Source organism: Tasmannia lanceolata, unplaced genomic scaffold (genome assembly GCF_043159265.1).
Source record: "Tasmannia lanceolata isolate RefF3 unplaced genomic scaffold, GAP_Taslan_0.1 ptg000003l, whole genome shotgun sequence".
Classification (NCBI taxonomy): domain Eukaryota; kingdom Viridiplantae; phylum Streptophyta; class Magnoliopsida; order Canellales; family Winteraceae; genus Tasmannia; species Tasmannia lanceolata.
Genome location: NW_027518680.1, coordinates 30,756,601 through 30,780,986, shown reverse-complemented (window position 1 = coordinate 30,780,986; position 24,386 = coordinate 30,756,601). Strand labels below are relative to the sequence as shown.

General features: G+C 48.3%; 34 non-coding genes across 34 annotated transcripts; all 34 read right to left on the bottom strand.

Moving 5' to 3' along the window:
• Positions 1-49: 49 nt before the first annotated feature.
• LOC143871798 (5S ribosomal RNA) lies at positions 50-168 on the bottom strand. Its single transcript, XR_013246554.1, has one exon. It is a non-coding gene; the product is annotated as a 5S ribosomal RNA (ribosomal RNA).
• Positions 169-765: 597 nt separating this feature from the next.
• Positions 766-884, bottom strand: LOC143873613 (5S ribosomal RNA). The gene has a single exon (XR_013248316.1). It is a non-coding gene; the product is annotated as a 5S ribosomal RNA (ribosomal RNA).
• Positions 885-1,481: 597 nt separating this feature from the next.
• Positions 1,482-1,600, bottom strand: LOC143871797 (5S ribosomal RNA). Its single transcript, XR_013246553.1, has one exon. It is a non-coding gene; the product is annotated as a 5S ribosomal RNA (ribosomal RNA).
• Positions 1,601-2,197: 597 nt separating this feature from the next.
• On the bottom strand, positions 2,198-2,316 carry LOC143873612 (5S ribosomal RNA). Its single transcript, XR_013248315.1, has one exon. It is a non-coding gene; the product is annotated as a 5S ribosomal RNA (ribosomal RNA).
• Positions 2,317-2,913: 597 nt separating this feature from the next.
• LOC143871796 (5S ribosomal RNA) lies at positions 2,914-3,032 on the bottom strand. The gene has a single exon (XR_013246552.1). It is a non-coding gene; the product is annotated as a 5S ribosomal RNA (ribosomal RNA).
• A 597-nt stretch (positions 3,033-3,629) lies between these two features.
• On the bottom strand, positions 3,630-3,748 carry LOC143871795 (5S ribosomal RNA). Its single transcript, XR_013246551.1, has one exon. It is a non-coding gene; the product is annotated as a 5S ribosomal RNA (ribosomal RNA).
• Positions 3,749-4,346: 598 nt separating this feature from the next.
• LOC143871794 (5S ribosomal RNA) lies at positions 4,347-4,465 on the bottom strand. Its single transcript, XR_013246550.1, has one exon. It is a non-coding gene; the product is annotated as a 5S ribosomal RNA (ribosomal RNA).
• A 597-nt stretch (positions 4,466-5,062) lies between these two features.
• Positions 5,063-5,181, bottom strand: LOC143875128 (5S ribosomal RNA). The gene has a single exon (XR_013249790.1). It is a non-coding gene; the product is annotated as a 5S ribosomal RNA (ribosomal RNA).
• A 597-nt stretch (positions 5,182-5,778) lies between these two features.
• Positions 5,779-5,897, bottom strand: LOC143871792 (5S ribosomal RNA). The gene has a single exon (XR_013246548.1). It is a non-coding gene; the product is annotated as a 5S ribosomal RNA (ribosomal RNA).
• Positions 5,898-6,494: 597 nt separating this feature from the next.
• On the bottom strand, positions 6,495-6,613 carry LOC143873169 (5S ribosomal RNA). Its single transcript, XR_013247891.1, has one exon. It is a non-coding gene; the product is annotated as a 5S ribosomal RNA (ribosomal RNA).
• A 597-nt stretch (positions 6,614-7,210) lies between these two features.
• Positions 7,211-7,329, bottom strand: LOC143871791 (5S ribosomal RNA). Its single transcript, XR_013246547.1, has one exon. It is a non-coding gene; the product is annotated as a 5S ribosomal RNA (ribosomal RNA).
• A 598-nt stretch (positions 7,330-7,927) lies between these two features.
• On the bottom strand, positions 7,928-8,046 carry LOC143871790 (5S ribosomal RNA). The gene has a single exon (XR_013246546.1). It is a non-coding gene; the product is annotated as a 5S ribosomal RNA (ribosomal RNA).
• Positions 8,047-8,643: 597 nt separating this feature from the next.
• LOC143875027 (5S ribosomal RNA) lies at positions 8,644-8,761 on the bottom strand. Its single transcript, XR_013249694.1, has one exon. It is a non-coding gene; the product is annotated as a 5S ribosomal RNA (ribosomal RNA).
• A 597-nt stretch (positions 8,762-9,358) lies between these two features.
• On the bottom strand, positions 9,359-9,477 carry LOC143873575 (5S ribosomal RNA). The gene has a single exon (XR_013248279.1). It is a non-coding gene; the product is annotated as a 5S ribosomal RNA (ribosomal RNA).
• A 597-nt stretch (positions 9,478-10,074) lies between these two features.
• On the bottom strand, positions 10,075-10,193 carry LOC143871788 (5S ribosomal RNA). The gene has a single exon (XR_013246545.1). It is a non-coding gene; the product is annotated as a 5S ribosomal RNA (ribosomal RNA).
• Positions 10,194-10,791: 598 nt separating this feature from the next.
• LOC143871787 (5S ribosomal RNA) lies at positions 10,792-10,910 on the bottom strand. The gene has a single exon (XR_013246544.1). It is a non-coding gene; the product is annotated as a 5S ribosomal RNA (ribosomal RNA).
• A 598-nt stretch (positions 10,911-11,508) lies between these two features.
• Positions 11,509-11,627, bottom strand: LOC143871786 (5S ribosomal RNA). Its single transcript, XR_013246543.1, has one exon. It is a non-coding gene; the product is annotated as a 5S ribosomal RNA (ribosomal RNA).
• A 597-nt stretch (positions 11,628-12,224) lies between these two features.
• Positions 12,225-12,343, bottom strand: LOC143875022 (5S ribosomal RNA). Its single transcript, XR_013249689.1, has one exon. It is a non-coding gene; the product is annotated as a 5S ribosomal RNA (ribosomal RNA).
• Positions 12,344-12,940: 597 nt separating this feature from the next.
• On the bottom strand, positions 12,941-13,059 carry LOC143871785 (5S ribosomal RNA). Its single transcript, XR_013246542.1, has one exon. It is a non-coding gene; the product is annotated as a 5S ribosomal RNA (ribosomal RNA).
• Positions 13,060-13,656: 597 nt separating this feature from the next.
• Positions 13,657-13,775, bottom strand: LOC143873701 (5S ribosomal RNA). Its single transcript, XR_013248404.1, has one exon. It is a non-coding gene; the product is annotated as a 5S ribosomal RNA (ribosomal RNA).
• A 597-nt stretch (positions 13,776-14,372) lies between these two features.
• Positions 14,373-14,491, bottom strand: LOC143874906 (5S ribosomal RNA). Its single transcript, XR_013249577.1, has one exon. It is a non-coding gene; the product is annotated as a 5S ribosomal RNA (ribosomal RNA).
• A 597-nt stretch (positions 14,492-15,088) lies between these two features.
• On the bottom strand, positions 15,089-15,207 carry LOC143871784 (5S ribosomal RNA). Its single transcript, XR_013246541.1, has one exon. It is a non-coding gene; the product is annotated as a 5S ribosomal RNA (ribosomal RNA).
• Positions 15,208-15,805: 598 nt separating this feature from the next.
• Positions 15,806-15,924, bottom strand: LOC143871783 (5S ribosomal RNA). Its single transcript, XR_013246540.1, has one exon. It is a non-coding gene; the product is annotated as a 5S ribosomal RNA (ribosomal RNA).
• Positions 15,925-16,521: 597 nt separating this feature from the next.
• LOC143874258 (5S ribosomal RNA) lies at positions 16,522-16,640 on the bottom strand. Its single transcript, XR_013248944.1, has one exon. It is a non-coding gene; the product is annotated as a 5S ribosomal RNA (ribosomal RNA).
• A 597-nt stretch (positions 16,641-17,237) lies between these two features.
• Positions 17,238-17,356, bottom strand: LOC143873574 (5S ribosomal RNA). Its single transcript, XR_013248278.1, has one exon. It is a non-coding gene; the product is annotated as a 5S ribosomal RNA (ribosomal RNA).
• A 597-nt stretch (positions 17,357-17,953) lies between these two features.
• On the bottom strand, positions 17,954-18,072 carry LOC143871782 (5S ribosomal RNA). Its single transcript, XR_013246539.1, has one exon. It is a non-coding gene; the product is annotated as a 5S ribosomal RNA (ribosomal RNA).
• Positions 18,073-18,670: 598 nt separating this feature from the next.
• LOC143871780 (5S ribosomal RNA) lies at positions 18,671-18,789 on the bottom strand. Its single transcript, XR_013246537.1, has one exon. It is a non-coding gene; the product is annotated as a 5S ribosomal RNA (ribosomal RNA).
• A 598-nt stretch (positions 18,790-19,387) lies between these two features.
• LOC143871779 (5S ribosomal RNA) lies at positions 19,388-19,506 on the bottom strand. Its single transcript, XR_013246536.1, has one exon. It is a non-coding gene; the product is annotated as a 5S ribosomal RNA (ribosomal RNA).
• A 597-nt stretch (positions 19,507-20,103) lies between these two features.
• LOC143875021 (5S ribosomal RNA) lies at positions 20,104-20,222 on the bottom strand. Its single transcript, XR_013249688.1, has one exon. It is a non-coding gene; the product is annotated as a 5S ribosomal RNA (ribosomal RNA).
• A 597-nt stretch (positions 20,223-20,819) lies between these two features.
• Positions 20,820-20,938, bottom strand: LOC143871778 (5S ribosomal RNA). The gene has a single exon (XR_013246535.1). It is a non-coding gene; the product is annotated as a 5S ribosomal RNA (ribosomal RNA).
• Positions 20,939-21,535: 597 nt separating this feature from the next.
• LOC143873700 (5S ribosomal RNA) lies at positions 21,536-21,654 on the bottom strand. The gene has a single exon (XR_013248403.1). It is a non-coding gene; the product is annotated as a 5S ribosomal RNA (ribosomal RNA).
• A 597-nt stretch (positions 21,655-22,251) lies between these two features.
• On the bottom strand, positions 22,252-22,370 carry LOC143874905 (5S ribosomal RNA). Its single transcript, XR_013249576.1, has one exon. It is a non-coding gene; the product is annotated as a 5S ribosomal RNA (ribosomal RNA).
• Positions 22,371-22,967: 597 nt separating this feature from the next.
• On the bottom strand, positions 22,968-23,086 carry LOC143871777 (5S ribosomal RNA). The gene has a single exon (XR_013246534.1). It is a non-coding gene; the product is annotated as a 5S ribosomal RNA (ribosomal RNA).
• Positions 23,087-23,683: 597 nt separating this feature from the next.
• LOC143874052 (5S ribosomal RNA) lies at positions 23,684-23,802 on the bottom strand. The gene has a single exon (XR_013248742.1). It is a non-coding gene; the product is annotated as a 5S ribosomal RNA (ribosomal RNA).
• Positions 23,803-24,386: the final 584 nt, after the last annotated feature.

Below are 24,386 nucleotides of genomic sequence, written 5' to 3'. Positions count from 1 at the left end.
AACCGAAAGATTGTTCGAAAAAAGTGGTAGATAGCCGAAAAAAGTGACAGGGGTGCAACACGAGGACTTCCCAGGAGGTCACCCATCCTAGTACTACTCTCGCCCAAGCACGCTTAACTTCGGAGTTCTGATGGGATCCAGTGCATTTGTGCTGGTATGATCGCACCCAGCATGCCTCTCCATTGTCAAAGTAATAAAGAGTTTCCACTCGCACTGTCGTACGAAGTCCGTTTAAATGAAAGTGCGAAAAAATCCTGCTAGATGACACCGGATGGACGATCCGAGCATGTCGGGAAGCCGGATGACTGCCATGGCTGTCATCGCGCGATGGATCTTCCCGAGTACCCCCGAATCAATATAAGAATCGCCACGATCTGACGGGCGGATCAAAAGTTATCGTCGGAACGATATTTGTGCACCAAGGGTAGCTGACGGCCAGTAAACACCTTCCGACCGGATTCATGACTCGCATCCACTAGTACACTCATCCGCTAAAGCCTGTACGTCACTGAATCTAAACAAACCCCCGCTATAATTTGACCGCAAATGAAATGTCAGAACGAATTCCGTTTATCGAATCAAACGACACTATCACCCCGCCATAATAAAGACCGGACGTCTTTGAATTCACCATCCGGAAGAAAATAAAAAGATCCGAACCGAAACGTAGGAGGCGACGCACTAAACGTGCGTTTCAGTTCGCATCGATGTTCCAGAACCGAAAGATTGTTCGAAAAAAGTGGTAGATAGCCGAAAAAAGTGACAGGGGTGCAACACGAGGACTTCCCAGGAGGTCACCCATCCTAGTACTACTCTCGCCCAAGCACGCTTAACTTCGAAGTTCTGATGGGATCCAGTGCATTTGTGCTGGTATGATCGCACCCAGCATGCCTCTCCATTGTCAAAGTAATAAAGAGTTTCCACTCGCATTGTCGTACGAAGTCCGTTTAAATGAAAGTGCGAAAAAATCCTGCTAGATGACACCGGATGGACGATCCGAGCATGTCGGGAAGCCGGATGACCGCCAGGGCTGTCATCGCGCGATGAATCTTCCCTAGTACCCCCGAATCAATATAAGAATCGCTACGATCTGACGGGCGGATCAAAAGTTATCGTCGGAACGATATTTGTGCACCAAGGGTAGCTCACGGCCAGTAAACACCTTCCGACCGGATTCATGACTCGCATCCACTAGTACACTCATCCGCTATAGCCTGTACGTCACTGAATCTAAACAAACCCCCGCTATAATTTGACCGCAAATGAAATGTCAGAACGAATTCCGTTTATCGAATCAAACGACACTATCACCCCGCCATAATAAAGACCGGACGTGTTTGAATTCACCATCCGGAAGAAAATAAAAAGATCCGAACCGAAACGTAGGAGGCGACGCACTAAACGTGCGTTTCAGTTCGCATAGATGTTCCAGAACCGAAAGATTGTTCGAAAAAAGTGGTAGATAGCCGAAAAAAGTGACAGGGGTGCAACACGAGGACTTCCCAGGAGGTCACCCATCCTAGTACTACTCTCGCCCAAGCACGCTTAACTTCGGAGTTCTGATGGGATCCAGTGCATTTGTGCTGGTATGATCGCACCCAGCATGCCTCTCCATTGTCAAAGTAATAAAGAGTTTCCACTCGCACTGTCGTACGAAGTCCGTTTAAATGAAAGTGCGAAAAAATCCTGCTAGATGACACCGGATGGACGATCCGAGCATGTCGGGAAGCCGGATGACTGCCATGGCTGTCATCGCGCGATGGATCTTCCCGAGTACCCCCGAATCAATATAAGAATCGCCACGATCTGACGGGCGGATCAAAAGTTATCGTCGGAACGATATTTGTGCACCAAGGGTAGCTGACGGCCAGTAAACACCTTCCGACCGGATTCATGACTCGCATCCACTAGTACACTCATCCGCTAAAGCCTGTACGTCACTGAATCTAAACAAACCCCCGCTATAATTTGACCGCAAATGAAATGTCAGAACGAATTCCGTTTATCGAATCAAACGACACTATCACCCCGCCATAATAAAGACCGGACGTCTTTGAATTCACCATCCGGAAGAAAATAAAAAGATCCGAACCGAAACGTAGGAGGCGACGCACTAAACGTGCGTTTCAGTTCGCATCGATGTTCCAGAACCGAAAGATTGTTCGAAAAAAGTGGTAGATAGCCGAAAAAAGTGACAGGGGTGCAACACGAGGACTTCCCAGGAGGTCACCCATCCTAGTACTACTCTCGCCCAAGCACGCTTAACTTCGAAGTTCTGATGGGATCCAGTGCATTTGTGCTGGTATGATCGCACCCAGCATGCCTCTCCATTGTCAAAGTAATAAAGAGTTTCCACTCGCATTGTCGTACGAAGTCCGTTTAAATGAAAGTGCGAAAAAATCCTGCTAGATGACACCGGATGGACGATCCGAGCATGTCGGGAAGCCGGATGACCGCCAGGGCTGTCATCGCGCGATGAATCTTCCCTAGTACCCCCGAATCAATATAAGAATCGCTACGATCTGACGGGCGGATCAAAAGTTATCGTCGGAACGATATTTGTGCACCAAGGGTAGCTCACGGCCAGTAAACACCTTCCGACCGGATTCATGACTCGCATCCACTAGTACACTCATCCGCTATAGCCTGTACGTCACTGAATCTAAACAAACCCCCGCTATAATTTGACCGCAAATGAAATGTCAGAACGAATTCCGTTTATCGAATCAAACGACACTATCACCCCGCCATAATAAAGACCGGACGTGTTTGAATTCACCATCCGGAAGAAAATAAAAAGATCCGAACCGAAACGTAGGAGGCGACGCACTAAACGTGCGTTTCAGTTCGCATCGATGTTCCAGAACCGAAAGATTGTTCGAAAAAAGTGGTAGATAGCCGAAAAAAGTGACAGGGGTGCAACACGAGGACTTCCCAGGAGGTCACCCATCCTAGTACTACTCTCGCCCAAGCACGCTTAACTTCGGAGTTCTGATGGGATCCAGTGCATTTGTGCTGGTATGATCGCACCCAGCATGCCTCTCCATTGTCAAAGTAATAAAGAGTTTCCACTCGCATTGTCGTACGAAGTTCGTTTAAATGAAAGTGCGAAAAAATCCTGCTAGATGACACCGGATGGACGATCCGAGCATGTCGGGAAGCCGGATGACCGCCAGGGCTGTCATCGCGCGATGAATCTTCCCGAGTACCCCCGAATCAATATAAGAATCGCTACGATCTGACGGGCGGATCAAAAGTTATCGTCGGAACGATATTTGTGCACCAAGGGTAGCTCACGGCCAGTAAACACCTTCCGACCGGATTCATGACTCGCATCCACTAGTACACTCATCCGCTATAGCCTGTACGTCACTGAATCTAAACAAACCCCCGCTATAATTTGACCGCAAATGAAATGTCAGAACGAATTCCGTTTATCGAATCAAACGACACTATCACCCCGCCATAATAAAGACCGGACGTGTTTGAATTCACCATCCGGAAGAAAATAAAAAGATCCGAACCGAAACGTAGGAGGCGACGCACTAAACGTGCGTTTCAGTTCGCATCGATGTTCCAGAACCGAAAGATTGTTCGAAAAAAGTGGTAGATAGCCGAAAAAAGTGACAGGGGTGCAACACGAGGACTTCCCAGGAGGTCACCCATCCTAGTACTACTCTCGCCCAAGCACGCTTAACTTCGGAGTTCTGATGGGATCCAGTGCATTTGTGCTGGTATGATCGCACCCAGCATGCCTCTCCATTGTCAAAGTAATAAAGAGTTTCCACTCGCATTGTCGTACGAAGTCCGTTTAAATGAAAGTGCGAAAAAATCCTGCTAGATGACACCGGATGGACGATCCGAGCATGTCGGGAAGCCGGATGACCGCCAAGGCTGTCATCGCGCGAAGAATCTTCCCGAGTACCCCCGAATCAATATAAGAATCGCCACGATCTGACGGGCGGATCAAAAGTTATCGTCGGAACGATATTTGTGCACCAAGGGTAGCTCACGGCCAGTAAACACCTTCCGACCGGATTCATGACTCGCATCCACTAGTACACTCATCCGCTATAGCCTGTACGTCACTGAATCTGAACAAACCCCCGCTAAAATTTGACCGCAAATGAAATGTCAGAACGAATTCCGTTTATCGAATCAAACGACACTATCACCCCGCCATAATAAAGACCGGACGTATTTGAATTCACCATCCGGAAGAAAATAAAAAGATCCGAACCGAAACGTAGGAGGCGACGCACTAAACGTGCGTTTCAGTTCGCATCGATGTTCCAGAACCGAAAGATTGTTCGAAAAAAAGTGGTAGATAGCCGAAAAAAGTGACAGGGGTGCAACACGAGGACTTCCCAGGAGGTCACCCATCCTAGTACTACTCTCGCCCAAGCACGCTTAACTTCGGAGTTCTGATGGGATCCAGTGCATTTGTGCTGGTATGATCGCACCCAGCATGCCTCTCCATTGTCAAAGTAATAAAGAGTTTCCACTCGCACTGTCGTACGAAGTCCGTTTAAATGAAAGTGCGAAAAAATCCTGCTAGATGACACCGGATGGACGATCCGAGCATGTCGGGAAGCCGGATGACCGCCAGGGCTGTCATCGCGCGATGGATCTTCCCGAGTACCCCCGAATCAATATAAGAATCGCCACGATCTGACGGGCGGATCAAAAGTTATCGTCGGAACAATATTTGTGCACCAAGGGTAGCTCACGGCCAGTAAACACCTTCCGACCGGATTCATGACTCGCATCCACTAGTACACTCATCCGCTATAGCCTGTACGTCACTGAATCTAAACAAACCCCCGCTATAATTTGACCGCAAATGAAATGTCAGAACGAATTCCGTTTATCGAATCAAACGACACTATCACCCCGCCATAATAAAGACCGGACGTGTTTGAATTCACCATCCGGAAGAAAATAAAAAGATCCGAACCGAAACGTAGGAGGCGACGCACTAAACGTGCGTTTCAGTTCGCATCGATGTTCCAGAACCGAAAGATTGTTCGAAAAAAGTGGTAGATAGCCGAAAAAAGTGACAGGGGTGCAACACGAGGACTTCCCAGGAGGTCACCCATCCTAGCACTACTCTCGCCCAAGCACGCTTTACTTCGGAGTTCTGATGGGAGCCAGCGCATTTGTGCTGGTATGATCGCACCCAGCATGCCTCTCCATTGTCAAAGTAATAAAGAGTTTCCACTCGCATTGTCGTACGAAGTCCGTTTAAATGAAAGTGCGAAAAAATCCTGCTAGATGACACCGGATGGACGATCCGAGCATGTCGGGAAGCCGGATGACCGCCAGGGCTGTCATCGCGCGATTAATCTTCCCGAGTACCCCCGAATCAATATAAGAATCGCTACGATCTGACGGGCGGATCAAAAGTTATCGTCGGAACGATATTTGTGCACCAAGGGTAGCTCACGGCCAGTAAACACCTTCCGACCGGATTCATGACTCGCATCCACTAGTACACTCATCCGCTATAGCCTGTACGTCACTGAATCTAAACAAACCCCCGCTATAATTTGACCGCAAATGAAATGTCAGAACGAATTCCGTTTATCGAATCAAACGACACTATCACCCCGCCATAATAAAGACCGGACGTCTTTGAATTCACCATCCGGAAGAAAATAAAAAGATCCGAACCGAAACGTAGGAGGCGACGCACTAAACGTGCGTTTCAGTTCGCATCGATGTTCCAGAACCGAAAGATTGTTCGAAAAAAGTGGTAGATAGCCGAAAAAAGTGACAGGGGTGCAACACGAGGACTTCCCAGGAGGTCACCCATCCTAGTACTACTCTCGCCCAAGCACGCTTAACTTCGGAGTTCTGATGGGATCCAGTGCATTTGTGCTGGTATGATCGCACCCAGCATGCCTCTCCATTGTCAAAGTAATAAAGAGTTTCCACTCGCACTGTCGTACGAAGTCCGTTTAAATGAAAGTGCGAAAAAATCCTGCTAGATGACACCGGATGGACGATCCGAGCATGACGGGAAGCCGGATGACCGCCGGGGCTGTCATCGCGCGAAGAATCTTCCCGAGTACCCCCGAATCAATATAAGAATCGCCACGATCTGACGGGCGGATCAAAAGTTATCGTCGGAACGATATTTGTGCACCAAGGGTAGCTCACGGCCAGTAAACACCTTCCGACCGGATTCATGACTCGCATCCACTAGTACACTCATCCGCTATTGCCTGTACGTCACTGAATCTAAACAAACCCCCGCTATAATTTGACCGCAAATGAAATGTCAGAACGAATTCCGTTTATCGAATCAAACGACACTATCACCCCGCCATAATAAAGACCGGACGTATTTTAATTCACCATCCGGAAGAAAATAAAAAGATCGGAACCGAAACGTAGGAGGCGTCGGACTAAACGTGCGTTTCAGTTCGCATCGATGTTCCAGAACCGAAAGATTGTTCGAAAAAAGTGGTAGATAGCCGAAAAAAGTGACAGGGGTGCAACACGAGGACTTCCCAGGAGGTCACCCATCCTAGTACTACTCTCGCCCAAGCACGCTTAACTTCGGAGTTCTGATGGGATCCAGTGCATTTATGCTGGTATGATCGCACCCAGCATGCCTCTCCATTGTCAAAGTAATAAAGAGTTTCCACTCGCATTGTCGTACGAAGTCCGTTTAAATGAAAGTGCGAAAAAATCCTGCTAGATGACACCGGATGGACGATCCGAGCATGTCGGAAAGGCGAATTACCGCCAGGGCTGTCATCGAGCGATGAATCTTCCCGAGTACCCCCGAATCAATATAAGAATCGCCACGATCTGACGGGCGGATCAAAAGTTATCGTCGGAACGATATTTGTGCACCAAGGGTAGCTCACGGCCAGTAAACACCTTCCGACCGGATTCATGACTCGCATCCACTAGTACACTCATCCGCTATTGCCTGTACGTCACTGAATCTAAACAAACCCCCGCTATAATTTGACCGCAAATGAAATGTCAGAACGAATTCCGTTTATCGAATCAAACGACACTATCACCCCGCCATAATAAAGACCGGACGTGTTTGAATTCACCATCCGGAAGAAAATAAAAAGATCCGAACCGAAACGTAGGAGGCGACGCACTAAACGTGCGTTTCAGTTCGCATCGATGTTCCAGAACCGAAAGATTATTCGAAAAAAGTGGTAGATAGCCGAAAAAAGTGACAGGGGTGCAACACGAGGACTTCCCAGGAGGTCACCCATCCTAGTACTACTCTCGCCCAAGCACGCTTAACTTCGGAGTTCTGATGGGATCCAGTGCATTTGTGCTGGTATGATCGCACCCAGCATGCCTCTCCATTGTCAAAGTAATAAAGAGTTTCCACTCGCATTGTCGTACGAAGTCCGTTTAAATGAAAGTGCGAAAAAATCCTGCTAGATGACACCGGATGGACGATCCGAGCATGTCGGGAAGCCGGATGACCGCCAGGGCTGTCATCGCGCGAAGAATCTTCCCGAGTACCCCCGAATCAATATAAGAATCGCCACGATCTGACGGGCGGATCAAAAGTTATCGTCGGAACGATATTTGTGCACCAAGGGTAGCTCACGGCCAGTAAACACCTTCCGACCGGATTCATGACTCGCATCCACTAGTACACTCATCCGCTATAGCCTGTACGTCACTGAATCTGAACAAACCCCCGCTATAATTTGACCGCAAATGAAATGTCAGAACGAATTCCGTTTATCGAATCAAACGACACTATCACCCCGCCATAATAAAGACCGGACGTATTTGAATTCACCATCCGGAAGAAAATAAAAAGATCCGAACCGAAACGTAGGAGGCGACGCACTAAACGTGCGTTTCAGTTCGCATCGATGTTCCAGAACCGAAAGATTGTTCGAAAAAAAGTGGTAGATAGCCGAAAAAAGTGACAGGGGTGCAACACGAGGACTTCCCAGGAGGTCACCCATCCTAGTACTACTCTCGCCCAAGCACGCTTAACTTCGGAGTTCTGATGGGATCCAGTGCATTTGTGCTGGTATGATCGCACCCAGCATGCCTCTCCATTGTCAAAGTAATAAAGAGTTTCCACTCGCACTGTCGTACGAAGTCCGTTTAAATGAAAGTGCGAAAAAATCCTGCTAGATGACACCGGATGGACGATCCGAGCATGTCGGGAAGCCGGATGACTGCCAGGGCTGTCATTGCGCGATGGATCTTCCCGAGTACCCCCGAATCAATATAAGAATCGCCACGATCTGACGGGCGGATCAAAAGTTATCGTCGGAACGATATTTGTGCACCAAGGGTAGCTCACGGCCAGTAAACACCTTCCGACCGGATTCATGACTCGCATCCACTAGTACACTCATCCGCTATAGCCTGTACGTCACTGAATCTAAACAAACCCCCGCTATAATTTGACCGCAAATGAAATGTCAGAACGAATTCCGTTTATCGAATCAAACGACACTATCACCCCGCCATAATAAAGACCGGACGTGTTTGAATTCACCATCCGGAAGAAAATAAAAAGATCCGAACCGAAACGTAGGAGGCGACGCACTAAACGTGCGTTTCAGTTCGCATCGATGTTCCAGAACCGAAAGATTGTTCGAAAAAAGTGGTAGATAGCCGAAAAAAGTGACAGGGGTGCAACACGAGGACTTCCCAGAGGTCACCCATCCTAGTACTACTCTCGCCCAAGCACGCTTAACTTCGGAGTTCTGATGGGAGCCAGTGCATTTGTGCTGGTATGATCGCACCCAGCATGCCTCTCCATTGTCAAAGTAATAAAGAGTTTCCACTCGCATTGTCGTACGAAGTCCGTTTAAATGAAAGTGCGAAAAAATCCTGCTAGATGACACCGGATGGACGATCCGAGCATGTCGGGAAGCCGGATGACTGCCAAGGCTGTCATCGCGCGATGGATCTTCCCGAGTACCCCCGAATCAATATAAGAATCGCCACGATCTGACGGGCGGATCAAAAGTTATCGTCGGAACGATATTTGTGCACCAAGGGTAGCTCACGGCCAGTAAACACCTTCCGACCGGATTCATGACTCGCATCCACTAGTACACTCATCCGCTAAAGCCTGTACGTCACTGAATCTAAACAAACCCCCGCTATAATTTGACCGCAAATGAAATGTCAGAACGAATTCCGTTTATCGAATCAAACGACACTATCACCCCGCCATAATAAAGACCGGACGTCTTTGAATTCACCATCCGGAAGAAAATAAAAAGATCCGAACCGAAACGTAGGAGGCGACGCACTAAACGTGCGTTTCAGTTCGCATCGATGTTCCAGAACCGAAAGATTGTTCGAAAAAAGTGGTAGATAGCCGAAAAAAGTGACAGGGGTGCAACACGAGGACTTCCCAGGAGGTCACCCATCCTAGTACTACTCTCGCCCAAGCACGCTTACCTTCGGAGTTCTGATGGGATCCAGTGCATTTGTGCTGGTATGATCGCACCCAGCATGCCTCTCCATTGTCAAAGTAATAAAGAGTTTCCACTCGCATTGTCGTACGAAGTCCGTTTAAATGAAAGTGCGAAAAAATCCTGCTAGATGACACCGGATGGACGATCCGAGCATGTCGGGAAGCCGGATGACCGCCAGGGCTGTCATCGCGCGATGAATCTTCCCTAGTACCCCCGAATCAATATAAGAATCGCTACGATCTGACGGGCGGATCAAAAGTTATCGTCGGAACGATATTTGTGCACCAAGGGTAGCTCACGGCCAGTAAACACCTTCCGACCGGATTCATGACTCGCATCCACTAGTACACTCATCCGCTATAGCCTGTACGTCACTGAATCTAAACAAACCCCCGCTATAATTTGACCGCAAATGAAATGTCAGAACGAATTCCGTTTATCGAATCAAACGACACTATCACCCCGCCATAATAAAGACCGGACGTGTTTGAATTCACCATCCGGAAGAAAATAAAAAGATCCGAACCGAAACGTAGGAGGCGACGCACTAAACGTGCGTTTCAGTTCGCATCGATGTTCCAGAACCGAAAGATTGTTCGAAAAAAGTGGTAGATAGCCGAAAAAAGTGACAGGGGTGCAACACGAGGACTTCCCAGGAGGTCACCCATCCTAGTACTACTCTCGCCCAAGCACGCTTAACTTCGGAGTTCTGATGGGATCCAGTGCATTTGTGCTGGTATGATCGCACCCAGCATGCCTCTCCATTGTCAAAGTAATAAAGAGTTTCCACTCGCATTGTCGTACGAAGTCCGTTTAAATGAAAGTGCGAAAAAATCCTGCTAGATGACACCGGATGGACGATCCGAGCATGTCGGGAAGCCGGATGACCGCCAAGGCTGTCATCGCGCGAAGAATCTTCCCGAGTACCCCCGAATCAATATAAGAATCGCCACGATCTGACGGGCGGATCAAAAGTTATCGTCGGAACGATATTTGTGCACCAAGGGTAGCTCACGGCCAGTAAACACCTTCCGACCGGATTCATGACTCGCATCCACTAGTACACTCATCCGCTATAGCCTGTACGTCACTGAATCTGAACAAACCCCCGCTATAATTTGACCGCAAATGAAATGTCAGAACGAATTCCGTTTATCGAATCAAACGACACTATCACCCCGCCATAATAAAGACCGGACGTATTTGAATTCACCATCCGGAAGAAAATAAAAAGATCCGAACCGAAACGTAGGAGGCGACGCACTAAACGTGCGTTTCAGTTCGCATCGATGTTCCAGAACCGAAAGATTGTTCGAAAAAAAGTGGTAGATAGCCGAAAAAAGTGACAGGGGTGCAACACGAGGACTTCCCAGGAGGTCACCCATCCTAGTACTACTCTCGCCCAAGCACGCTTAACTTCGGAGTTCTGATGGGATCCAGTGCATTTGTGCTGGTATGATCGCACCCAGCATGCCTCTCCATTGTCAAAGTAATAAAGAGTTTCCACTCGCACTGTCGTACGAAGTCCGTTTAAATGAAAGTGCGAAAAAATCCTGCTAGATGACACCGGATGGACGATCCGAGCATGTCGGGAAGCCGGATGACCGCCAGGGCTGTCATCGCGCGATGGATCTTCCCGAGTACCCCCGAATCAATATAAGAATCGCCACGATCTGACGGGCGGATCAAAAGTTATCGTCGGAACAATATTTGTGCACCAAGGGTAGCTCACGGCCAGTAAACACCTTCCGACCGGATTCATGACTCGCATCCACTAGTACACTCATCCGCTATAGCCTGTACGTCACTGAATCTAAACAAACCCCCGCTATAATTTGACCGCAAATGAAATGTCAGAACGAATTCCGTTTATCGAATCAAACGACACTATCACCCCGCCATAATAAAGACCGGACGTGTTTGAATTCACCATCCGGAAGAAAATAAAAAGATCCGAACCGAAACGTAGGAGGCGACGCACTAAACGTGCGTTTCAGTTCGCATCGATGTTCCAGAACCGAAAGATTGTTCGAAAAAAAGTGGTAGATAGCCGAAAAAAGTGACAGGGGTGCAACACGAGGACTTCCCAGGAGGTCACCCATCCTAGTACTACTCTCGCCCAAGCACGCTTAACTTCGGAGTTCTGATGGGATCCAGTGCATTTGTGCTGGTATGATCGCACCCAGCATGCCTCTCCATTGTCAAAGTAATAAAGAGTTTCCACTCGCACTGTCGTACGAAGTCCGTTTAAATGAAAGTGCGAAAAAATCCTGCTAGATGACACCGGATGGACGATCCGAGCATGTCGGGAAGCCGGATGACCGCCAGGGCTGTCATCGCGCGATGGATCTTCCCGAGTACCCCCGAATCAATATAAGAATCGCCACGATCTGACGGGCGGATCAAAAGTTATCGTCGGAACAATATTTGTGCACCAAGGGTAGCTCACGGCCAGTAAACACCTTCCGACCGGATTCATGACTCGCATCCACTAGTACACTCATCCGCTATAGCCTGTACGTCACTGAATCTAAACAAACCCCCGCTATAATTTGACCGCAAATGAAATGTCAGAACGAATTCCGTTTATCGAATCAAACGACACTATCACCCCGCCATAATAAAGACCGGACGTGTTTGAATTCACCATCCGAAAGAAAATAAAAAGATCCGAACCGAAACGTAGGAGGCGACGCACTAAACGTGCGTTTCAGTTCGCATCGATGTTCCAGAACCGAAAGATTGTTCGAAAAAAGTGGTAGATAGCCGAAAAAAGTGACAGGGGTGCAACACGAGGACTTCCCAGGAGGTCACCCATCCTAGCACTACTCTCGCCCAAGCACGCTTAACTTCGGAGTTCTGATGGGAGCCAGCGCATTTGTGCTGGTATGATCGCACCCAGCATGCCTCTCCATTGTCAAAGTAATAAAGAGTTTCCACTCGCATTGTCGTACGAAGTCCGTTTAAATGAAAGTGCGAAAAAATCCTGCTAGATGACACCGGATGGACGATCCGAGCATGTCGGGAAGCCGGATGACCGCCAGGGCTGTCATCGCGCGATTAATCTTCCCGAGTACCCCCGAATCAATATAAGAATCGCTACGATCTGACGGGCGGATCAAAAGTTATCGTCGGAACGATATTTGTGCACCAAGGGTAGCTCACGGCCAGTAAACACCTTCCGACCGGATTCATGACTCGCATCCACTAGTACACTCATCCGCTATAGCCTGTACGTCACTGAATCTAAACAAACCCCCGCTATAATTTGACCGCAAATGAAATGTCAGAACGAATTCCGTTTATCGAATCAAACGACACTATCACCCCGCCATAATAAAGACCGGACGTCTTTGAATTCACCATCCGGAAGAAAATAAAAAGATCCGAACCGAAACGTAGGAGGCGACGCACTAAACGTGCGTTTCAGTTCGCATCGATGTTCCAGAACCGAAAGATTGTTCGAAAAAAGTGGTAGATAGCCGAAAAAAGTGACAGGGGTGCAACACGAGGACTTCCCAGGAGGTCACCCATCCTAGTACTACTCTCGCCCAAGCACGCTTAACTTCGGAGTTCTGATGGGATCCAGTGCATTTGTGCTGGTATGATCGCACCCAGCATGCCTCTCCATTGTCAAAGTAATAAAGAGTTTCCACTCGCACTGTCGTACGAAGTCCGTTTAAATGAAAGTGCGAAAAAATCCTGCTAGATGACACCGGATGGACGATCCGAGCATGACGGGAAGCCGGATGACCGCCGGGGCTGTCATCGCGCGAAGAATCTTCCCGAGTACCCCCGAATCAATATAAGAATCGCCACGATCTGACGGGCGGATCAAAAGTTATCGTCGGAACGATATTTGTGCACCAAGGGTAGCTCACGGCCAGTAAACACCTTCCGACCGGATTCATGACTCGCATCCACTAGTACACTCATCCGCTATTGCCTGTACGTCACTGAATCTAAACAAACCCCCGCTATAATTTGACCGCAAATGAAATGTCAGAACGAATTCCGTTTATCGAATCAAACGACACTATCACCCCGCCATAATAAAGACCGGACGTATTTTAATTCACCATCCGGAAGAAAATAAAAAGATCGGAACCGAAACGTAGGAGGCGTCGGACTAAACGTGCGTTTCAGTTCGCATCGATGTTCCAGAACCGAAAGATTGTTCGAAAAAAGTGGTAGATAGCCGAAAAAAGTGACAGGGGTGCAACACGAGGACTTCCCAGGAGGTCACCCATCCTAGTACTACTCTCGCCCAAGCATGCTTAACTTCGGAGTTCTGATGGGATCCAGTGCATTTGTGCTGGTATGATCGCACCCAGCATGCCTCTCCATTGTCAAAGTAATAAAGAGTTTCCACTCGCACTGTCGTACGAAGTCCGTTTAAATGAAAGTGCGAAAAAATCCTGCTAGATGACACCGGATGGACGATCCGAGCATTTCGGGAAGCCGGATGACCGCCAGGGCTGTCATCGCGCGATGGATCTTCCCGAGTACCCCCGAATCAATATAAGAATCGCCACGATCTGACGGGCGGATCAAAAGTTATCGTCGGAACGATATTTGTGCACCAAGGGTAGCTCACGGCCAGTAAACACCTTCCGACCGGATTCATGACTCGCATCCACTAGTACACTCATCCGCTATAGCCTGTACGTCACTGAATCTAAACAAACCCCCGCTATAATTTGACCGCAAATGAAATGTCAGAACGAATTCCGTTTATCGAATCAAACGACACTATCACCCCGCCATAATAAAGACCGGACGTGTTTGAATTCACCATCCGGAAGAAAATAAAAAGATCCGAACCGAAACGTAGGAGGCGACGCACTAAACGTGCGTTTCAGTTCGCATCGATGTTCCAGAACCGAAAGATTGTTCGAAAAAAGTGGTAGATAGCCGAAAAAAGTGACAGGGGTGCAACACGAGGACTTCCCAGGAGGTCACCCATCCTAGTAGTACTCTCGCCCAAGCACGCTTAACTTCGGAGTTCTGATGGGAGCCAGTGCATTTGTGCTGGTATGATCGCACCCAGCATGCCTCTCCATTGTCAAAGTAATAAAGAGTTTCCACTCGCATTGTCGTACGAAGTCCGTTTAAATGAAAGTGCGAAAAAATCCTGCTAGATGACACCGGATGGACGATCCGAGCATGTCGGGAAGCCGGATGACCGCCAGGGCTGTCATCGCGCGATGAATCTTCCCGAGTACCCCCGAATCAATATAAGAATCGCTACGATCTGACGGGCGGATCAAAAGTTATCGTCGGAACGATATTTGTGCACCAAGGGTAGCTCACGGCCAGTAAACACCTTCCGACCGGATTCATGACTCGCATCCACTAGTACACTCATCCGCTATAGCCTGTACGTCACTGAATCTAAACAAACCCCCGCTATAATTTGACCGCAAATGAAATGTCAGAACGAATTCCGTTTATCGAATCAAACGACACTATCACCCCGCCATAATAAAGACCGGACGTGTTTGAATTCACCATCCGGAAGAAAATAAAAAGATCCGAACCGAAACGTAGGAGGCGACGCACTAAACGTGCGTTTCAGTTCGCATCGATGTTCTAGAACCGAAAGATTGTTCGAAAAAAGTGGTAGATAGCCGAAAAAAGTGACAGGGGTGCAACACGAGGACTTCCCAGGAGGTCACCCATCCTAGTACTACTCTCGCCCAAGCACGCTTAACTTCGGAGTTCTGATGGGATCCAGTGCATTTGTGCTGGTATGATCGCACCCAGCATGCCTCTCCATTGTCAAAGTAATAAAGAGTTTCCACTCGCATTGTCGTACGAAGTCCGTTTAAATGAAAGTGCGAAAAAATCCTGCTAGATGACACCGGATGGACGATCCGAGCATGTCGGGAAGCCGGATGACCGCCAAGGCTGTCATCGCGCGAAGAATCTTCCCGAGTACCCCCGAATCAATATAAGAATCGCCACGATCTGACGGGCGGATCAAAAGTTATCGTCGGAACGATATTTGTGCACCAAAGGTAGCTCACGGCCAGTAAACACCTTCCGACCGGATTCATGACTCGCATCCACTAGTACACTCATCCGCTATAGCCTGTACGTCACTGAATCTGAACAAACCCCCGCTATAATTTGACCGCAAATGAAATGTCAGAACGAATTCCGTTTATCGAATCAAACGACACTATCACCCCGCCATAATAAAGACCGGACGTATTTGAATTCACCATCCGGAAGAAAATAAAAAGATCCGAACCGAAACGTAGGAGGCGACGCACTAAACGTGCGTTTCAGTTCGCATCGATGTTCCAGAACCGAAAGATTGTTCGAAAAAAAGTGGTAGATAGCCGAAAAAAGTGACAGGGGTGCAACACGAGGACTTCCCAGGAGGTCACCCATCCTAGTACTACTCTCGCCCAAGCACGCTTAACTTCGGAGTTCTGATGGGATCCAGTGCATTTGTGCTGGTATGATCGCACCCAGCATGCCTCTCCATTGTCAAAGTAATAAAGAGTTTCCACTCGCACTGTCGTACGAAGTCCGTTTAAATGAAAGTGCGAAAAAATCCTGCTAGATGACACCGGATGGACGATCCGAGCATGTCGGGAAGCCGGATGACCGCCAGGGCTGTCATTGCGCGATGGATCTTCCCGAGTACCCCCGAATCAATATAAGAATCGCCACGATCTGACGGGCGGATCAAAAGTTATCGTCGGAACGATATTTGTGCACCAAGGGTAGCTCACGGCCAGTAAACACCTTCCGACCGGATTCATGACTCGCATCCACTAGTACACTCATCCGCTATAGCCTGTACGTCACTGAATCTAAACAAACCCCCGCTATAATTTGACCGCAAATGAAATGTCAGAACGAATTCCGTTTATCGAATCAAACGACACTATCACCCCGCCATAATAAAGACCGGACGTGTTTGAATTCACCATCCGGAAGAAAATAAAAAGATCCGAACCGAAACGTAGGAGGCGACGCACTAAACGTGCGTTTCAGTTCGCATCGATGTTCCAGAACCGAAAGATTGTTCGAAAAAAGTGGTAGATAGCCGAAAAAAGTGACAGGGGTGCAACACGAGGACTTCCCAGGAGGTCACCCATCCTAGTACTACTCTCGCCCAAGCACGCTTAACTTCGGAGTTCTGATGGGAGCCAGTGCATTTGTGCTGGTATGATCGCACCCAGCATGCCTCTCCATTGTCAAAGTAATAAAGAGTTTCCACTCGCATTGTCGTACGAAGTCCGTTTAAATGAAAGTGCGAAAAAATCCTGCTAGATGACACCGGATGGACGATCCGAGCATGTCGGGAAGCCGGATGACTGCCAAGGCTGTCATCGCGCGATGGATCTTCCCGAGTACCCCCGAATCAATATAAGAATCGCCACGATCTGACGGGCGGATCAAAAGTTATCGTCGGAACGATATTTGTGCACCAAGGGTAGCTCACGGCCAGTAAACACCTTCCGACCGGATTCATGACTCGCATCCACTAGTACACTCATCCGCTAAAGCCTGTACGTCACTGAATCTAAACAAACCCCCGCTATAATTTGACCGCAAATGAAATGTCAGAACGAATTCCGTTTATCGAATCAAACGACACTATCACCCCGCCATAATAAAGACCGGACGTCTTTGAATTCACCATCCGGAAGAAAATAAAAAGATCCGAACCGAAACGTAGGAGGCGACGCACTAAACGTGCGTTTCAGTTCGCATCGATGTTCCAGAACCGAAAGATTGTTCGAAAAAAGTGGTAGATAGCCGAAAAAAGTGACAGGGGTGCAACACGAGGACTTCCCAGGAGGTCACCCATCCTAGTACTACTCTCGCCCAAGCACGCTTACCTTCGGAGTTCTGATGGGATCCAGTGCATTTGTGCTGGTATGATCGCACCCAGCATGCCTCTCCATTGTCAAAGTAATAAAGAGTTTCCACTCGCATTGTCGTACGAAGTCCGTTTAAATGAAAGTGCGAAAAAATCCTGCTAGATGACACCGGATGGACGATCCGAGCATGTCGGGAAGCCGGATGACCGCCAGGGCTGTCATCGCGCGATGAATCTTCCCTAGTACCCCCGAATCAATATAAGAATCGCTACGATCTGACGGGCGGATCAAAAGTTATCGTCGGAACGATATTTGTGCACCAAGGGTAGCTCACGGCCAGTAAACACCTTCCGACCGGATTCATGACTCGCATCCACTAGTACACTCATCCGCTATAGCCTGTACGTCACTGAATCTAAACAAACCCCCGCTATAATTTGACCGCAAATGAAATGTCAGAACGAATTCCGTTTATCGAATCAAACGACACTATCACCCCGCCATAATAAAGACCGGACGTGTTTGAATTCACCATCCGGAAGAAAATAAAAAGATCCGAACCGAAACGTAGGAGGCGACGCACTAAACGTGCGTTTCAGTTCGCATCGATGTTCCAGAACCGAAAGATTGTTCGAAAAAAGTGGTAGATAGCCGAAAAAAGTGACAGGGGTGCAACACGAGGACTTCCCAGGAGGTCACCCATCCTAGTACTACTCTCGCCCAAGCACGCTTAACTTCGGAGTTCTGATGGGATCCAGTGCATTTGTGCTGGTATGATCGCACCCAGCATGCCTCTCCATTGTCAAAGTAATAAAGAGTTTCCACTCGCATTGTCGTACGAAGTTCGTTTAAATGAAAGTGCGAAAAAATCCTGCTAGATGACACCGGATGGACGATCCGAGCATGTCGGGAAGCCGGATGACCGCCAAGGCTGTCATCGCGCGAAGAATCTTCCCGAGTACCCCCGAATCAATATAAGAATCGCCACGATCTGACGGGCGGATCAAAAGTTATCGTCGGAACGATATTTGTGCACCAAGGGTAGCTCACGGCCAGTAAACACCTTCCGACCGGATTCATGACTCGCATCCACTAGTACACTCATCCGCTATAGCCTGTACGTCACTGAATCTGAACAAACCCCCGCTATAATTTGACCGCAAATGAAATGTCAGAACGAATTCCGTTTATCGAATCAAACGACACTATCACCCCGCCATAATAAAGACCGGACGTATTTGAATTCACCATCCGGAAGAAAATAAAAAGATCCGAACCGAAACGTAGGAGGCGACGCACTAAACGTGCGTTTCAGTTCGCATCGATGTTCCAGAACCGAAAGATTGTTCGAAAAAAAGTGGTAGATAGCCGAAAAAAGTGACAGGGGTGCAACACGAGGACTTCCCAGGAGGTCACCCATCCTAGTACTACTCTCGCCCAAGCACGCTTAACTTCGGAGTTCTGATGGGATCCAGTGCATTTGTGCTGGTATGATCGCACCCAGCATGCCTCTCCATTGTCAAAGTAATAAAGAGTTTCCACTCGCACTGTCGTACGAAGTCCGTTTAAATGAAAGTGCGAAAAAATCCTGCTAGATGACACCGGATGGACGATCCGAGCATGTCGGGAAGCCGGATGACCGCCAGGGCTGTCATCGCGCGATGGATCTTCCCGAGTACCCCCGAATCAATATAAGAATCGCCACGATCTGACGGGCGGATCAAAAGTTCTCGTCGGAACAATATTTGTGCACCAAGGGTAGCTCACGGCCAGTAAACACCTTCCGACCGGATTCATGACTCGCATCCACTAGTACACTCATCCGCTATAGCCTGTACGTCACTGAATCTAAACAAACCCCCGCTATAATTTGACCGCAAATGAAATGTCAGAACGAATTCCGTTTATCGAATCAAACGACACTATCACCCCGCCATAATAAAGACCGGACGTGTTTGAATTCACCATCCGGAAGAAAATAAAAAGATCCGAACCGAAACGTAGGAGGCGACGCACTAAACGTGCGTTTCAGTTCGCATCGATGTTCCAGAACCGAAAGATTGTTCGAAAAAAAGTGGTAGATAGCCGAAAAAAGTGACAGGGGTGCAACACGAGGACTTCCCAGGAGGTCACCCATCCTAGTACTACTCTCGCCCAAGCACGCTTAACTTCGGAGTTCTGATGGGATCCAGTGCATTTGTGCTGGTATGATCGCACCCAGCATGCCTCTCCATTGTCAAAGTAATAAAGAGTTTCCACTCGCACTGTCGTACGAAGTCCGTTTAAATGAAAGTGCGAAAAAATCCTGCTAGATGACACCGGATGGACGATCCGAGCATGTCGGGAAGCCGGATGACCGCCAGGGCTGTCATCGCGCGATGGATCTTCCCGAGTACCCCCGAATCAATATAAGAATCGCCACGATCTGACGGGCGGATCAAAAGTTATCGTCGGAACAATATTTGTGCACCAAGGGTAGCTCACGGCCAGTAAACACCTTCCGACCGGATTCATGACTCGCATCCACTAGTACACTCATCCGCTATAGCCTGTACGTCACTGAATCTAAACAAACCCCCGCTATAATTTGACCGCAAATGAAATGTCAGAACGAATTCCGTTTATCGAATCAAACGACACTATCACCCCGCCATAATAAAGACCGGACGTGTTTGAATTCACCATCCGAAAGAAAATAAAAAGATCCGAACCGAAACGTAGGAGGCGACGCACTAAACGTGCGTTTCAGTTCGCATCGATGTTCCAGAACCGAAAGATTGTTCGAAAAAAGTGGTAGATAGCCGAAAAAAGTGACAGGGGTGCAACACGAGGACTTCCCAGGAGGTCACCCATCCTAGCACTACTCTCGCCCAAGCACGCTTAACTTCGGAGTTCTGATGGGAGCCAGCGCATTTGTGCTGGTATGATCGCACCCAGCATGCCTCTCCATTGTCAAAGTAATAAAGAGTTTCCACTCGCATTGTCGTACGAAGTCCGTTTAAATGAAAGTGCGAAAAAATCCTGCTAGATGACACCGGATGGACGATCCGAGCATGTCGGGAAGCCGGATGACCGCCAGGGCTGTCATCGCGCGATTAATCTTCCCGAGTACCCCCGAATCAATATAAGAATCGCTACGATCTGACGGGCGGATCAAAAGTTATCGTCGGAACGATATTTGTGCACCAAGGGTAGCTCACGGCCAGTAAACACCTTCCGACCGGATTCATGACTCGCATCCACTAGTACACTCATCCGCTATAGCCTGTACGTCACTGAATCTAAACAAACCCCCGCTATAATTTGACCGCAAATGAAATGTCAGAACGAATTCCGTTTATCGAATCAAACGACACTATCACCCCGCCATAATAAAGACCGGACGTCTTTGAATTCACCATCCGGAAGAAAATAAAAAGATCCGAACCGAAACGTAGGAGGCGACGCACTAAACGTGCGTTTCAGTTCGCATTGATGTTCCAGAACCGAAAGATTGTTCGAAAAAAGTGGTAGATAGCCGAAAAAAGTGACAGGGGTGCAACACGAGGACTTCCCAGGAGGTCACCCATCCTAGTACTACTCTCGCCCAAGCACGCTTAACTTCGGAGTTCTGATGGGATCCAGTGCATTTGTGCTGGTATGATCGCACCCAGCATGCCTCTCCATTGTCAAAGTAATAAAGAGTTTCCACTCGCACTGTCGTACGAAGTCCGTTTAAATGAAAGTGCGAAAAAATCCTGCTAGATGACACCGGATGGACGATCCGAGCATGACGGGAAGCCGGATGACCGCCGGGGCTGTCATCGCGCGAAGAATCTTCCCGAGTACCCCCGAATCAATATAAGAATCGCCACGATCTGACGGGCGGATCAAAAGTTATCGTCGGAACGATATTTGTGCACCAAGGGTAGCTCACGGCCAGTAAACACCTTCCGACCGGATTCATGACTCGCATCCACTAGTACACTCATCCGCTATTGCCTGTACGTCACTGAATCTAAACAAACCCCCGCTATAATTTGACCGCAAATGAAATGTCAGAACGAATTCCGTTTATCGAATCAAACGACACTATCACCCCGCCATAATAAAGACCGGACGTATTTTAATTCACCATCCGGAAGAAAATAAAAAGATCGGAACCGAAACGTAGGAGGCGTCGGACTAAACGTGCGTTTCAGTTCGCATCGATGTTCCAGAACCGAAAGATTGTTCGAAAAAAGTGGTAGATAGCCGAAAAAAGTGACAGGGGTGCAACACGAGGACTTCCCAGGAGGTCACCCATCCTAGTACTACTCTCGCCCAAGCATGCTTAACTTCGGAGTTCTGATGGGATCCAGTGCATTTGTGCTGGTATGATCGCACCCAGCATGCCTCTCCATTGTCAAAGTAATAAAGAGTTTCCACTCGCACTGTCGTACGAAGTCCGTTTAAATGAAAGTGCGAAAAAATCCTGCTAGATGACACCGGATGGACGATCCGAGCATTTCGGGAAGCCGGATGACCGCCAGGGCTGTCATCGCGCGATGGATCTTCCCGAGTACCCCCGAATCAATATAAGAATCGCCACGATCTGACGGGCGGATCAAAAGTTATCGTCGGAACGATATTTGTGCACCAAGGGTAGCTCACGGCCAGTAAACACCTTCCGACCGGATTCATGACTCGCATCCACTAGTACACTCATCCGCTATAGCCTGTACGTCACTGAATCTAAACAAACCCCCGCTATAATTTGACCGCAAATGAAATGTCAGAACGAATTCCGTTTATCGAATCAAACGACACTATCACCCCGCCATAATAAAGACCGGACGTGTTTGAATTCACCATCCGGAAGAAAATAAAAAGATCCGAACCGAAACGTAGGAGGCGACGCACTAAACGTGCGTTTCAGTTCGCATCGATGTTCCAGAACCGAAAGATTGTTCGAAAAAAGTGGTAGATAGCCGAAAAAAGTGACAGGGGTGCAACACGAGGACTTCCCAGGAGGTCACCCATCCTAGTAGTACTCTCGCCCAAGCACGCTTAACTTCGGAGTTCTGATGGGAGCCAGTGCATTTGTGCTGGTATGATCGCACCCAGCATGCCTCTCCATTGTCAAAGTAATAAAGAGTTTCCACTCGCATTGTCGTACGAAGTCCGTTTAAATGAAAGTGCGAAAAAATCCTGCTAGATGACACCGGATGGACGATCCGAGCATGTCGGGAAGCCGGATGACCGCCAGGGCTGTCATCGCGCGATGAATCTTCCCGAGTACCCCCGAATCAATATAAGAATCGCTACGATCTGACGGGCGGATCAAAAGTTATCGTCGGAACGATATTTGTGCACCAAGGGTAGCTCACGGCCAGTAAACACCTTCCGACCGGATTCATGACTCGCATCCACTAGTACACTCATCCGCTATAGCCTGTACGTCACTGAATCTAAACAAACCCCCGCTATAATTTGACCGCAAATGAAATGTCAGAACGAATTCCGTTTATCGAATCAAACGACACTATCACCCCGCCATAATAAAGACCGGACGTGTTTGAATTCACCATCCGGAAGAAAATAAAAAGATCCGAACCGAAACGTAGGAGGCGACGCACTAAACGTGCGTTTCAGTTCGCATCGATGTTCTAGAACCGAAAGATTGTTCGAAAAAAGTGGTAGATAGCCGAAAAAAGTGACAGGGGTGCAACACGAGGACTTCCCAGGAGGTCACCCATCCTAGTACTACTCTCGCCCAAGCACGCTTAACTTCGGAGTTCTGATGGGATCCAGTGCATTTGTGCTGGTATGATCGCACCCAGCATGCCTCTCCATTGTCAAAGTAATAAAGAGTTTCCACTCGCATTGTCGTACGAAGTCCGTTTAAATGAAAGTGCGAAAAAATCCTGCTAGATGACACCGGATGGACGATCCGAGCATGTCGGGAAGCCGGATGACCGCCAAGGCTGTCATCGCGCGAAGAATCTTCCCGAGTACCCCCGAATCAATATAAGAATCGCCACGATCTGACGGGCGGATCAAAAGTTATCGTCGGAACGATATTTGTGCACCAAGGGTAGCTCACGGCCAGTAAACACCTTCCGACCGGATTCATGACTCGCATCCACTAGTACACTCATCCGCTATAGCCTGTACGTCACTGAATCTGAACAAACCCCCGCTATAATTTGACCGCAAATGAAATGTCAGAACGAATTCCGTTTATCGAATCAAACGACACTATCACCCCGCCATAATAAAGACCGGACGTATTTGAATTCACCATCCGGAAGAAAATAAAAAGATCCGAACCGAAACGTAGGAGGCGACGCACTAAACGTGCGTTTCAGTTCGCATCGATGTTCCAGAACCGAAAGATTGTTCGAAAAAAGTGGTAGATAGCCGAAAAAAGTGACAGGGGTGCAACACGAGGACTTCCCAGGAGGTCACCCATCCTAGTACTACTCTCGCCCAAGCACGCTTAACTTCGGAGTTCTGATGGGATCAAGTGCATTTGTGCTGGTATGATCGCACCCAGCATGCCTCTCCATTGTCAAAGTAATAAAGAGTTTCCACTCGCACTGTCGTACGAAGTCCGTTTAAATGAAAGTGCGAAAAAATCCTGCTAGATGACACCGGATGGACGATCCGAGCATGTCGGGAAGCCGGATGACCGCCAGGGCTGTCATCGCGCGAAGAATCTTCCCGAGTACCCCCGAATCAATATAAGAATCGCCACGATCTGACGGGCGGATCAAAAGTTATCGTCGGAACGATATTTGTGCACCAAGGGTAGCTCACGGCCAGTAAACACCTTCCGACCGGATTCATGACTCGCATCCACTAGTACACTCATCCGCTATTGCCTGTACGTCACTGAATCTAAACAAACCCCCGCTATAATTTGACCGCAAATGAAATGTCAGAACGAATTCCGTTTATCGAATCAAACGACACTATCACCCCGCCATAATAAAGACCGGACGTATTTTAATTCACCATCCGGAAGAAAATAAAAAGATCGGAACCGAAACGTAGGAGGCGTCGCACTAAACGTGCGTTTCAGTTCGCATCGATGTTCCAGAACCGAAAGATTGTTCGAAAAAAGTGGTAGATAGCC